Below are 13,779 nucleotides of genomic sequence, written 5' to 3' on the forward strand. Positions count from 1 at the left end.
GCTTTTATAAGCAGCTTGTTTGCCTCCGTTGGACTAACTAGAAAACACAGCCACTGATTTCTAGAGTAGGTAAGTTACCAACTTTTAAACACGTCACTAATGGCCTTCAATGCCTGGAGATGGCTCTGTCCCACTCATGTCTGCTGCCGCACAACGATGTGTTCAATACTACTTTGGCTTTTGCACATATCATCTGAAAAGACACCCCAACAAGCAGGGGAAAAGCATGAGGAAAGAGTGGCAAGAGGGGAGAAAGGAGCAATGTAGAAGAACTGTTATGAACTGACCAAAACCCCTGCTTCCCCATTCCCCTGCACTACTTAGAGTGGGGGAGTGAAGGTAGAAACAACAGGAAAGGAGGCAAGCTGAGCAGGACAGGTTGGGGGGGGGAGGAGTTTTGTCTTTGTTTCTCACCATCCTTCTCTATTTTCAATTGGTAGGAAGTTAAATTAATCTTTCTCAAATCAAGTCTCTTTTGCCCGTGATGATAATTGGTAAGTGATCTCCCAGTCCTTATCTTGAACTACAAGCTTTTCCATTGCATTTTCTGCTCCTGTCTCATTGAGGAGTGGGAGAGCAGCTGGGTGGGCATCTGGCAGCCATCGCAGGTCAACCCACCACAAAACCAAAAAGATTATCCATGGTGCCTCAAAAGCCTTACTAACTAAATAACAGAAGCAGAAATCATTCCTGAAGTTATTATCGCCTTTATTCTTCCTCCACATCATCATTTTCTAATACTTTTGCATGAATTAAAAATAGAAATATGGTCACACGGTCTTCCCTTTTACAGTGTAGACTGATCAAGTCAAAAGAAATTAGTATGAAGAGATTGCAGAGATCATTTCTTCAGACAATAAATACTTTCAGATTGTGATTTAGCCTGTGAGACAGATCATCAGATGGGTGACTACTTCCTGCTCATGTGAATATAAACCCTCAAATTGAATTGCTGGATTGAAAACCAAACTGCAGTTTTTACACATTTAATTTATGTCAGTTATGGTAAGTAATTTAGCTTGGATAAGTCATAAAAAGGAAATACTACATAAAGTAAACACTACAGCTGCAGTTATATACTCATGTATGAGCCCTCTGTACATGTAGATTTAGATCATATCTAAGGAGTGAAAAAATTCAGTAGTCATGTATACAAAGAAGTCTTACAGCAGCTCTTTCCCAATCAGTTTGAAGTCTGGCTCACATACAATCTGACCTTTGGGGGAAAACTGTTCATATCTTGAGGGAGAAAGATTTCTTACTGATTTCAGAAGCTACAATATGAAGCACTCTGACTCAAACAACACTTAACAACAACAGACCCCTACCAGCCCCTTCTCAGCTACTCAAACAAACAAATCCACAGAGCTTATCATTTCTCAAAGTATGATTCAGCAACAAAACTCTGAGATGTGGTGGCCAGGTGACAGACTCAAAAAGTGAGGTCAACAGAATTGGAAAGACATCGTCAAAAGGGATTATGGGAGCAAATAGTAATCAGAAGGCTTTAGAGAACCAGGTTTCATCCAGACCTAACCATGAGGGGTGAGCTCCAAGGACAACAGAGCTCTCAGTTAAGTACTCATTTTAAAGGAAAACACAGCATTTGAGTGGGGGCTCCAAATGTAAAATGATCAAATTACAGACAACTGAGAATATTATATAAAATTCTTCCATGATTAAATAACAAACCAAGAAAAGAAAACAAACCAAAGGCATAATATTGATTTTTCTTTTTGACATCAGGTGTCAGGGCAGAATTCCAAGTGCAGCTTGCTCAGACTTACTGCAGATGAGCAGAATTAGCTTCCAGTATCTTCCTTTCTAGCCTGGCTCTCAGTTTCATTCTTTAAACTATACAAAAACAATTGACTACATATTGTGTAGATATAGGTTTATGTACTTCGTATTTTACCTGTATATCTGCCCCTACAAGATGCTTGCTATTTTCTGTAAGCCCTTTCATTTCTATAGGACAGGAGAATATATTCATCTAGGAAAACAATTAGCATTTTCATTACATGTAGAACTCATGGCAGATTAGGGCTTCATGCATTTACTTACTGAGTAAAGAGTCTTTGAGAATCATTCCTTCACTGCTACTATGGCTGCTAAACAACTGTATGAAGTATTTGCCCTCTAAATGTAGAACTATTGATGGCTGTAAAATATGTAGTACTGTAGTGAATTCGAGATTATCTCAAACATTGCAATTGCTGCTTAAAAGATGTGGCACTTAAAAAAAACAAGCCTAGTACAAGAAACTAGGATATTTTCTAAAAAAAAGTTTCATTTACTTTGTATCTACTTTCTTAACATTCTGAGTAGCTGCCATCTAGTTGAATTTCCTGCATTAAATTAATTCCAACTTTTGTGCACTGGGCATACCTCAGAGAAAGAAAGAGGTGAGAAAAATTTTAATTTCATCACCAGACAAATGAGGAAAAGCTAGGTTAGAAAGATGATTACAAAGATCACAGGTACAATGTGAACTTATATTAATATTTCCAAAAAACTGTTTTAATTTTCTTCATTAAAACCAAAGCAATTTAGTGCTGTTTAATTCCATTTGAAATCCAAATGTGAAAACTTTTTACAGTATCTTTTTAATGGACCATGTAACCTACATTTTCTTTTCTTGTATCTTCATTCACTACTCTTTTTCACCCTTTTGTATTGCCTGGTTCTCTAAATCATTCTTAGTAAGTGGAGCCCTGTAGTCTAATTTTTATATTTAATAATTTTAATATGCAGTATTTTTGTCTTAAAAAACCTTTTTTCATTTGTCCAGTATGTTTTCCTTTCTAATTCTGCTTTTCATATTTGCCTTTTCTTTTCAATATAGACTCTTAATTATTAGTACATACATCAGTACATATACACATACACTAACATCTACTTACACATATGTATCTTTCTACTCCACCATGGGGAGACAGGAGCAGATGATTCTGCATTGGTTCCTGGTCTTTCAGTTACTTTCTCCACTGTTCATTTTCTCATTATTTTTTTTCCTGTCAGATTCTTTGCAACCTCTGTCCTCTGCAGAAACCTTGTCCTTTTTTCATTTCCTCTCATTCATTTGCTCTACCGCTGAACTGCTCCACCGACTACCATCAGTCTAAATAGACAAGAGGCTCCTCAAGGAGATGGTTGTTAGGGCTGCTTTAGTCTGCACAACTGTTCAGTGCTTGGCATTGGGTTTAAAGGGTATAAGACCAGCTGTCTCAACACACAGCACTAGTACAAGGGCTACGAGGGACAGCTGTTGCATTATGCAAGGAACTGCTACTGTTTAGGACACTGGAATATTAATCAAGGTCTAAGTGAGCTTAGAAAATGTGGATGAAATCAGTTCAAACCTCCTCTCTCCACCTGAAATAACTTACGTGTCTTCAAAGAAGCAGCCAAGCACACTGAGCTTCACACTTCTAGAGCACACTGAGTCAAGAACACAAGTCAATCACTGACAGCTGGTCTGGCCTCTTGCAGTCTCCTGTCACGTAAACAGTATTGTCATCACATTGCGGGACCACAAGATTTGTCGGTTTCTACAGAGACTCCTGTGTGAGGCACATCCGATAGCTATTTCCTTGAACTATGTTCTCCTAAGGCCGCCCTACAATATCAGCAAAGCCAAACAGTACCTTGGAAGCAGCATAGAAAAAAAGTATTTTTCATTTCAAAGAAATCAGCTGGGTGCCTGAAGGAGAGATGATAAAAACATGTGATGAGACAAGGAGAATAATAATCTTCTTGGACCTCTTATTCTAAAGTAACAACGTTTCCTGCTTCACCTCTTCATCAAAATCAAAATAGCTGCACGGTTTAGATGGCAATTGCTCTCATGAGTTCAAAAAACTAGTGAACAAACCATCATTAATCTCAATACTTCTCATTTGTTATTAAGATAATGCTGAAGTTCCTGGAATTGGCATATTATATCATAGTGCAGAGCTGATATTTTTCCTATAAAGGTCCTGAGCACATTAACATTGCAAAAGTACTGGCTTGCTTTTTTTTTTTTTTTTTTTAAATGTCACTAAGGTTGCAATTAAATGAAGTTTGAAAATACTGGGCGGAACCAGAGGCCTGCAAAATGCTCAGAAAAAGGAACAAGTATTTACCTAGCATTCACAAGATTTCTACAACTTGACAGAAACAGTGTTGGTCTTTATTACAAAACTCTTCTTTATAGCAAGAAGAAAAATATATATTTCAGATGTTCGCACATTTACAGTTAACTGAGTTCTATCTTAAGAGTCCTATAGGAAAAAGACTGGCTTCAAAACAGTTTGTGTTATCACACTGCATTAACGTGCACAGGAAAATGTAATTGGAAACCTTGCCAAAGGTCTCTGCTTTCCAATTTGCTCTGTTTTGTTGTGTTCCTTAAACAGCCTTCCTGCTTTGTTTAAAAGCAATGGAAAAATGAAAGCATAGATGACCATCTGGATTTCAAGCCTGCTGCTCAAGGGATGGCTTCAGTAGATCATTAGATAATGCAAAAAAGCCTTGCTCAGCCTGACGGGCAAGGAACTACGGAGCTTCAAGAGGAAAAGGAATACATGAACACCTAAACTTTCCTCATCATGAGGACTAAACCCAGCAACAATACAGTTTTCAAGGCAGCAACCATTGGCTGTGCCAAAGGACAATGGTCGTTAACTCAGGGCCATGTCCGAACTCCTGCTGGCAGGCAACAAGCAGCTTTTAATAGATGGGCAATGAGCTATGTACTGTGACTGAGGGGTAATGAAATGTGTATTTAATGTATTTATCACTTACATTTCCTTTAACTGTGCACATACACATACTAAATATGTCACTTGCTCTTCAAAGCTGTTCTGTGACTTATTTCCTTTCTCCTGTTCTACAAACCATGAATATACACAGAAGGACAGAAGGCTAGCAAACATTGTCAATACAGAAAGTAACATCAAACCTGGGGTCTATAAATGCGTGTTGAAGTTCTTCCATACTAATGCAGTATTTTAGGTGAACATATGGAAAACTTTTCAATCTTCTTTCAGTGAAATCTTTTCAATGCCACTTGGCTAATCTGGGAATGAAAGCCCAGCTCTGTAACAGCCCACTTTCATCACATTCATTATTTAACAGTTCATTGTTCCAAAAGTTTGCAGGTAATTGGCTTGCTACATTAGCAATTACCTTCTTGGGTATAACTGGGTATTCCCTCCTATGCAATTAAAACTGTTGAGTTGAGAAAACTAATCTAAGCCATTATAAAATAATGTAGGATCAGAACCTCTTCAACTTTCATTTAACCTGGTTTTGTAGACTCCAAGATTTCCAATCAGATCTTAATTTCTAACTCTGGACTTTATCCTTAATCTAAAGTGTCAGCAGTTAAATATATTTCACTTGAAAAAGATGTACGAACAAAGTCTCTTTCATTGCTTGGGTACTTTATTAAAGATGCAAGAGGAAATTGCTCTAAAATGCAACTGTAGGGACAGGGAGGGAGATGGTTTCAAAACATGGCAGGCCTACTTCCAGGCAGAAAACCATGCAGATGAAGACTTGGAAGTATGGAAACAGTTCCTTTACCGATTTTCTACTGAGCCTATCATAAAAACAAGACCTTGATTATGAAGCGCTGTCTGTGTAAGAAACAATCAAGAGACTAAGCAAGAGGCTTTTTAAATTTATGCTTGTATAATTAAATCCAGACTTGCATATCTGTGATCCCTGCCTCTGCCTCACTAAGCACATCTCTGAAATCACAAGCAACTTGCAAAATTTGTAGCAATCAGGCAATTGTACATGAGGTAGACATAGGATCCTTCTAATCAGTCACTTATTGCATCTTCTGTAAGCCAAACCACTGAGCCCAGCAGGAAGATGTTTTGAGGTGTTTAAACTGTGCAAGTTGGAGGAAAGCCAAGTGCAATTTGAAAGTTCATTCCAAAGTCCCTCAGAGGATCTTCAGTCTATACAAGCAGAGCTACCTCTTCTGTCTCTTCTCCTACACCCTGCTTCATTCCCCAGGAAGTCCAACTTCAAATCACCCACTCATCTGCACACAGGGCACAAATCATTTGATTTACTGTCGCAGAGCCCATGGGCTGGAAATCTACTAGACTCCTTGATGGGATCAATAAATGAACAATGCAAAAATGTACCATGACAAAAAGTTTGCTTATAAATTTTAATAATGCCTGTAAAATTATTAATTAGTTGCAAAGATTCCATCATTCAGGTTAATTCCATTAGATAGCTCTTGTTTCCATGAGTAATTAAAAAAGTTTTCTATACAAAGTTGACATACAAAAGCTGATCATAGAATGGTAGGGGTTGGAAGGGACCTCTGGAGATCATCTAGTCCAACCCCCCTGCCAAAGCAGGATCACCTAGAGCAGGTTGCACAGGATCGCGTCCAGGCGGGTTTTGAATATCGCCAGAGAAGACGACTCCACAACCTCTCTGGGCAGCCTGTTCCAGTGCTCTGTCACAGTTTTACCCCAGCCGGCAGCTAAGCACCATGCAGCCGCTCACTCGCTCCCCCCCCCCCATCGGGATGGGGGAGAGAATTGGAAAAGTTAAAGTGAGAAAACTCATGGGTTGAGATAAAGACATTTTAATAGGTAAAGCAAAAGCCGTGCGCACAAGCAAAGCAAAGCAAGGAATTCATTCACCACTTCCCATGGGCAGGCAGGTGTCCAGCCATCTCCAGGAAAGCAGGGCTCCATCACGCGTAATGGTTACTTGGGAAGACAAACGCCATCACTCCGAACGCCGCCGCCCCCCGCTTCTCTTCCCCCAAGCTCCTTATAAACTGAGCATGACGTCATATGGTATGGAATATCCCTCTGGTCGGTTTGGGTCACCTGTCCTGTCTGTGTCCCCTCCCAACTTCTTGTGCACCCCCAGCCATCCCGCTGGTCGGGCAGCGCAAGAAGCAGAAAAGGCCTTGGCCCCGTGTAAACACTGCTCAACAATAAGTCCATAGAACAAAAACATCTCTATATTATCAACACTGTCTCCAGCACAAATCCAAAACATATCCCCACACTAGCTACTATGAAGAAAATCAACCCTCTCAGCTGAAACCAGGACACCCTCACAGTAAAGAAGTTTTTCCCCATATTCAGATGGAACTTCCTGTGTTCCAGTTTGTGCCCATTGACCCTTGTCCTGTTACTGGGCACCATAGAGAAGAGTCTGGCCCCATCCTCTTGACATCCACCCATTAGATATCTATAAGCATTGATAAGATCCCTTCCCAGTTTTCTCTTCTCCAAGCTAAACAGACCCAGCTCTCAGCCTTTCCTCATACAAGAGATGCTCCAGTCCCCTCATCATCTTCGTAGCCCTCCACTGGACTCTCTCCAGTAGTTCCTTGTCTATCTTGAACTGGGGAGCCCAGAACTGGACACAGAACTCCAGATGTGGCCTCACCAGGGCAGAGTAGAGGGGGAGGATAAACTCCCTCAATCCGCTGGCCACGTTCTTCTTAATGCACCCCAGGTACCACTGGCCTTCTTGGCCACGAGGGCACATTGCTAGCTCATGGTTAACTTAACATTTAACATGATCTTTAACATTTAAAGCCAATAGTAACTATATTGCCCTACTTTTTAAAACCAAATTTACATGTTCCTGCAACAAGACAGAAAAATCATAATAGGCTCAACCTTCTTTTGAAGCCTTGGATATGACCCAGTATTCACGGAGCTGATACAAGCCGTCAGCCCCCCCAGTGTCAGTGGATCTCTGCCAGTTTATATCCACAAAGATTTATCCCACTATCCTTGCTTTTTTGGGTTAGAGGGTTTGGGGTTTTTTTGGTTACCTACATGGTATGTAATACAGGTCATCGCTGAAGACAAAAAAAAAAGAATCTTGGAGACAATGCAGTCCCATTTAATATTCCCTGTGTTTGCTCCTCCCTGCCTTAATGTTACAAAAGCATGGCTGCAATTTCATCTTCCATTCACCAAAAGAATCAGGTCACTTCGACCACCCAAAGAAATGCACATTTCTTGATATTTATTGTTACCAGGCATTTTAACATAGTCAAACATCCCTGATGTTCATTTAGATCATACCAGCAAGGAACAATCCTCTCCAACAACAAGCAGAAGTTTAGTTGGAAAAAACTAAAAGTTCTGGATTATGTATGGTGGTTCCATTCTGGGATTCGGATTAAAATGTGGCTTGTTATAAAAAGTGGGGTAACAATGCTGCATATATGGTAGTAATTCTCACGTACTTTTTGCACAATAAATACATTACCATGGCTAAGAGACAGGCAATTCTTTTCTCCAGATCTGATGACAATTTACCATGCCATCTATCTAAAGTGTCCTAAACCAGGCCTTGACTGACCAAAATATTCCAATAATGTTGTTTATCCTAAAGTGTCTTTTCACACACAAAGCCACTCAGGGGCATTTTGAGGAGATACTTCCTCTTTAGAAAAGACTACCTAAACCCAAAATCCATTATGGAAATGTAGCAGCCAGTCAGGAAAACTTTTGTTTGGATAGGCCCATGAATTTGCAAGCAAAATAATTTTTCTTTCCTTCTTCCCCAAACATACCAGCTCCTTTGATACATTAAAACTCGGGGGCTGGGGGAGAAGGAAAGAAAAGAAAAAAAAAAAGTCAGATTAGCTATTCACCTGTTTCTGATGAAGACAAGCATTTTGGAAATTTCAAAAATTCTGTAGGCCAATACATCCAACTTGTCTCCAGAATTATTTCTTGTAGTTAATTACATATGCAAATTCCTTAATATATTTGAAAAAGTTATGAGATATATACACCTGGTAAGCAATATTGTCATTAATTTTAATATCTAAAGTGCATCTGCTCAAAATTTGTTGTCTACCATGGAAGCAGTACTTTCTGAAGATGAGGCAAGCGTCTGGCAGTGACACCCCAGCATCCAATGTCTGGGGTTCCTCAGCTCCGGTACATGTTGCATGCAGAAGCATCTTCTCTGGCTTTGAATCTATGACCATTTAATGCCCTCTAGTTCTTACACTAGAAGAGGCACAAGCAACCACAATCCATCTTCTCCCTGGTAGCCTTGATTTTTATAAACTTCAGTGACTTCTACCTCAGTTCTCTCTTGTCCAAGTGACAGTCCTATCCCGCTTGATCATTCCTTGTTCAGAAACAATTTCATAACTTTGATCATCCCTGTTGCCTCCACCTGAAACTCCTTAAAATCAGCTCCCCAATATACTGTATGTGGAACTGCCTTAAGTATCCCCTGTCAGCTGATTCCTCCCAGGTTATTTCTCTCCAACGCTCAAAAGGGACCAAAGGAAGACAAGTATATTGCTGAGTATTCTACAACAGTTTGACAGAGCAATTTCCAGCTTTCTGTAGCTCCTAGATAATGCTACACCCTATCAGCTTCCTGAAAACCTAATCAGTTTTCTAGTATAATTACAAAAAAAAAAAAAAGAGAGAGAGCAATTAAGGTTGAAGCCAATCAGTCTAAATTGCTCAATCTCATGAACTCTTAAGGAAAAAAGTAGGTTTGTGCACATTTTGACAACCCAGCTCTCTGATTTGCTACATGAGCATTCCTGGAAACAGCCGATTCAGAGTGTTACTCAATTTTCATGAAGTCTGTTAAGAAAATAAGGATCTGTGTTTTCTGAACTCAGAAAGCTGCTTTGGGACATACAGCCTTCATATAAGCAATCATTTTCACTTCTCTTTGGCTATCCAAAATAGATTTTCACTGTGCTTGCTTCATAAAAAGGTAGAAAGCAAAGACTGCTTAAAGAAATCTCTCTCTCTTAAAATGCTTGTTTTCAAATTCACGTTATAGTCAATCATGCATTACTTCAATCTTCTGTATATATGCTGGTAGAAATATCCTTTTCTTCACATTAACCTACAGTCCCATAAACAATGATCTAGATTCTTCAGGTGTGGAAAAGGAGTTATATTAGCTAAGGCTTAGAGTACCATCCACACAGATATCTTCATTAATCTGTACACTGTCTACTTCCTTTGTGTTTTAGTATACTGTCTTTCTTACTAGACTGATTTTTTTTTTTTTTAAATGTCCTATTTTGTCTGTTCTTGTTTGAAGATTTTTGTTTGTTGGGGGAAGAGGAGTGTTTAAAGACGCAATAAAAGCTTCACAACGTCAAATCTTTAGCTATGTATACTCTGACTACTCCATTTCAGGTTTTGGCCAAGTAGGTATTTCTGTGTTTTCCCTGTTCAAAGAAAGTTGTATTAACATTCTTTCAGACCCACTTATCACTCTATTTTTAAAACTAGCTTTATTTCTTTGTTTACTTCCGACACATTCCTGAATTCCAATGAAAAATCCCTAGAGCATTTCACATTTACTCAAAGTCAGCTCTCCTGAAGGCAAAATTCACTCTTGTACCGTTCCTCAAAAATGTGCTTACGTGACAGTGTTGAATACAATGACATCTGAAGCTGAAAACCCCAGACAGCCACAGCTTCAGCACTGTCACAGTGGGCTCATTTACTAAGATTAGGGCCAAAATAGATTGTGTCACTCTTTACTATACTGCATATAAAATACATCTCCGTGTTTCAAAAAAAGCATCCCTTCCAAAGTTGTATACCACCCTCATATTCAATAGCTGTGCAATTAAAATCTCCAAGCACTCAAAGCCTTTCTTGCAAGCCTTATCCATAAACTAATTCCCTGATCTCCTTTCTGCACCTGCTCTGGAGCACTATGGAAAGCACTACGGAGTACCTCCAGTTATTGTCTCCATCATGACTTTGCTGCACCAGCCAAATAATTTTAAATGCTTCTTGCTCACTCAATAACTCCCTTCTCTAAAAATATTATCCTCCCCCCCACAGGAGACAAAATATTCATTTAATAAATTCTATATCTTGCTGCTTTCAGATCTGCCTGTTTTCAGTTTGTTTCTTCCCCCCAAGGTCTTGGAATTAATTCAAAATACTTGATGAAGAAGTACTTTATTGTTATTTCTATATTAGCTTATATGCAAGTGCATAAAACATTGATTTTTAACCTCTTTCTTCTGTACTGAGTGGTAGACTTTCACGCCTTTTTGTTCAGGAAAGTGCTCAAAGTCCAAAATTATGATTATCTATAGTGTTGCTAGATGACCAGAATAATGAAAAATCAGAATGTAATTACAGAAGAGAAATGGTACACACTGGGTCAATGAAACCCTCACGCTTAGCTTTGATCATACTTTTCACTTGTAATTCTGCTAAAAAAAGGCTTCTGGTGGGTCCTTATATCCAGATCACCAGAAGCAGCGAGAGATACCAAGCTGGGCTCCAAACTTCCACTCAGTTCCAAGTTTTCCCTTCAAAGATCCATCCCTGGAAGAGTTCAAGGCCAGGTTGGATGAGGCTTTGGGCAACCTGGTGTAGTGGAGGGTGTCCCTGCCCATGGCAGGGGGGTTGGAACTAGATGATCTTTGAGGTCCCTTCCAATCCAAACTGTTCTATGGTTCTATGATAATATTTACTTCAAGGCTGCACTAGTTTCTATTCATGACCATATACTCTTGTCAGACACTAATTATCCTCATCAGGCTAAAACCAGCCACCTCCTGTCCAGCTGTATTGCTGCTCCGTTCGTACTTTCTTGGAACTGCAGGGTTTCAAGACTGCTTGTGAATGCACATATTCAAGTTAGATTGACAGGCAGCAGAAAAGATGTTCCCACATTTGTATTTTACATCTGGAACTATGAGTCCTGCCATTATTTTACAATACCAGGTGACTACAACTTTTACTATACTGTGGTATTTTACCTGCCCATCTAGTTAAAGCTACTGCTATCTTACAAAGCACTCAAAATATTTACTACATGTCCATATAGAAACTACCCCTGCAATTATCCTCCTCTCACTTGTTTCTCTTTTTTGCACTTCTTCAGTAAATTAGAACTTTGCTTATTTTACAGATCATCATATCCAGCAATAGGAATTGCATAAATTAATCTCCTTTAAAATTACAGAAGCCTAATGGGCTAAAAGGCTAACCTTGATTCTCCCCTCGCAAGTTCACAATAGATGCACGTTTTGAGGCAAATTCCAAAAAGCATTAGATATCTATTTTCCCTTCACAGGTTTACTTTTGTACGCCGAATAAAAATACATTGTTAAATGGGGGGGGGGGGGGGAAAAAGGAGCTGCCTTATAATTGTTGTTGATTATTTTTAAGGTCTTTTAAAGATGCTTCTATTTTCAGAATGTTCATGGCAATCTTCAACTATAATCACTAACGTGCACTATCTGAGGATTAAGCCTTTAGCATATACTAAGCAAATTGCATTGAATAATTGTGAAAGAACTGGAGAAATCATGTGTAAATATTTTTGTTCTGTGATTGCTTATGTGTGGAAGCATTTACTACACAAAGCAAAGTCCTTTCAGGAAACTTATCTGCTGGAAACTTTGAAATGTATTCCCAGTGAGCACTTACAATGGTGAAAAATGGCTGACAAAAACCAAACATGAAACAGAAGCTTACTTCTCATACTCAGAAAAACTGCATACATACCCATATATAACAATCATAATGAACTAGTAGTTTTGGCAAGGTTCACTATTTTAAGCTATAGTGGTTAGAGAAATATGCTCTGTTTATATTCTATTTTTTATTTTAACAATGAAAAAATAGATTTCTTTTACCAAAATATTGTAAAACTATTTAATGAAATAAATCATAGAATACATTTCTTGTTTTCACCTCTCCCCAAAGATATACAAGCAGTAAATCCTCTTGTTCTGATTTCTTTCAGGCAAAGAAAATTTATTTTAGGGATAGTAGCAGTATCACCTATAGCACTGCTGTGGAGCATTTCCATTATATAAATATTGAAGCTTTCCTGCACCTAGAAGAATTCTCAGAACTGGATGGCAGTCTGAAAGCAACAGAGATCATGTTTGATGTGGGGAAGAAAATCCACTAATTTTTTTTCTTCAAACCAGGTCTATTGAAAGTGTCAGTACAATTCAAACTGAAGTCCATAGGGGTATGCAGATACTCACCAGCTGAAGCTCCAATTTTCTCTTTGTAAACTGTAAGGACACATTTGCAACAAGATTGATAATGGAATGCTGATATCTGTAACTTCCATGCACATTTGTTCTGAAAAAAAAAAAAAGTTTTTATTCAATGGTCTGGACTGAAGGAATCCAAAGGCTGACGTCAATGTAAACCTTTTTAGTGTTTAGTCCAAAAACATGGCCTTTTAGTATGAAAACAAATGCACATCTCCAAAATATCTCTGGTTTCAAAGCACAGCTTGTTCACAGATGCTTTCATTATGCTAACTTCCTATGCACCCTGTAGAGGAGGCAGATTTGATAGCACTTGTATGAATATGCAGACTTTAAATTCTTAGTTATCACCTGTCCAGAGCTACTGACACAACTGCAAACAGTAAGTGAACTGTATCCAAACAAATGACAAGTCCCAGCACTGGGAAATCTAGATGGCATCATTTACTACTACATTATTCCAGGTTGCAGAAACTTGTTTAATGGCCATTGTTAGAGCTGGCAAATGATGGAGAAGAAATGGGAGAAGTTTTCAGTGCTTTTAGCCCTCTTCACTGTGAATTAGCCAAGAACTTTCTCCTTTTTTAAAATTCCTTCCATCTCCAAGTCATTTGGAGATGTTTCTCCATACAGCAAAACCAAACAAAACAATATCCACCTGATGCTTGAAATGCAGCTAAGCACAGTTCAGGACCTATACTCCACGCATGGTCAGAGTACAGATCAATGTTTGTAGTGGGAAGGCTTCTCATCCC

This window comes from Grus americana, chromosome 3, assembly GCF_028858705.1.
Source record: "Grus americana isolate bGruAme1 chromosome 3, bGruAme1.mat, whole genome shotgun sequence".
Taxonomy (NCBI): Eukaryota; Metazoa; Chordata; class Aves; order Gruiformes; family Gruidae; genus Grus; species Grus americana.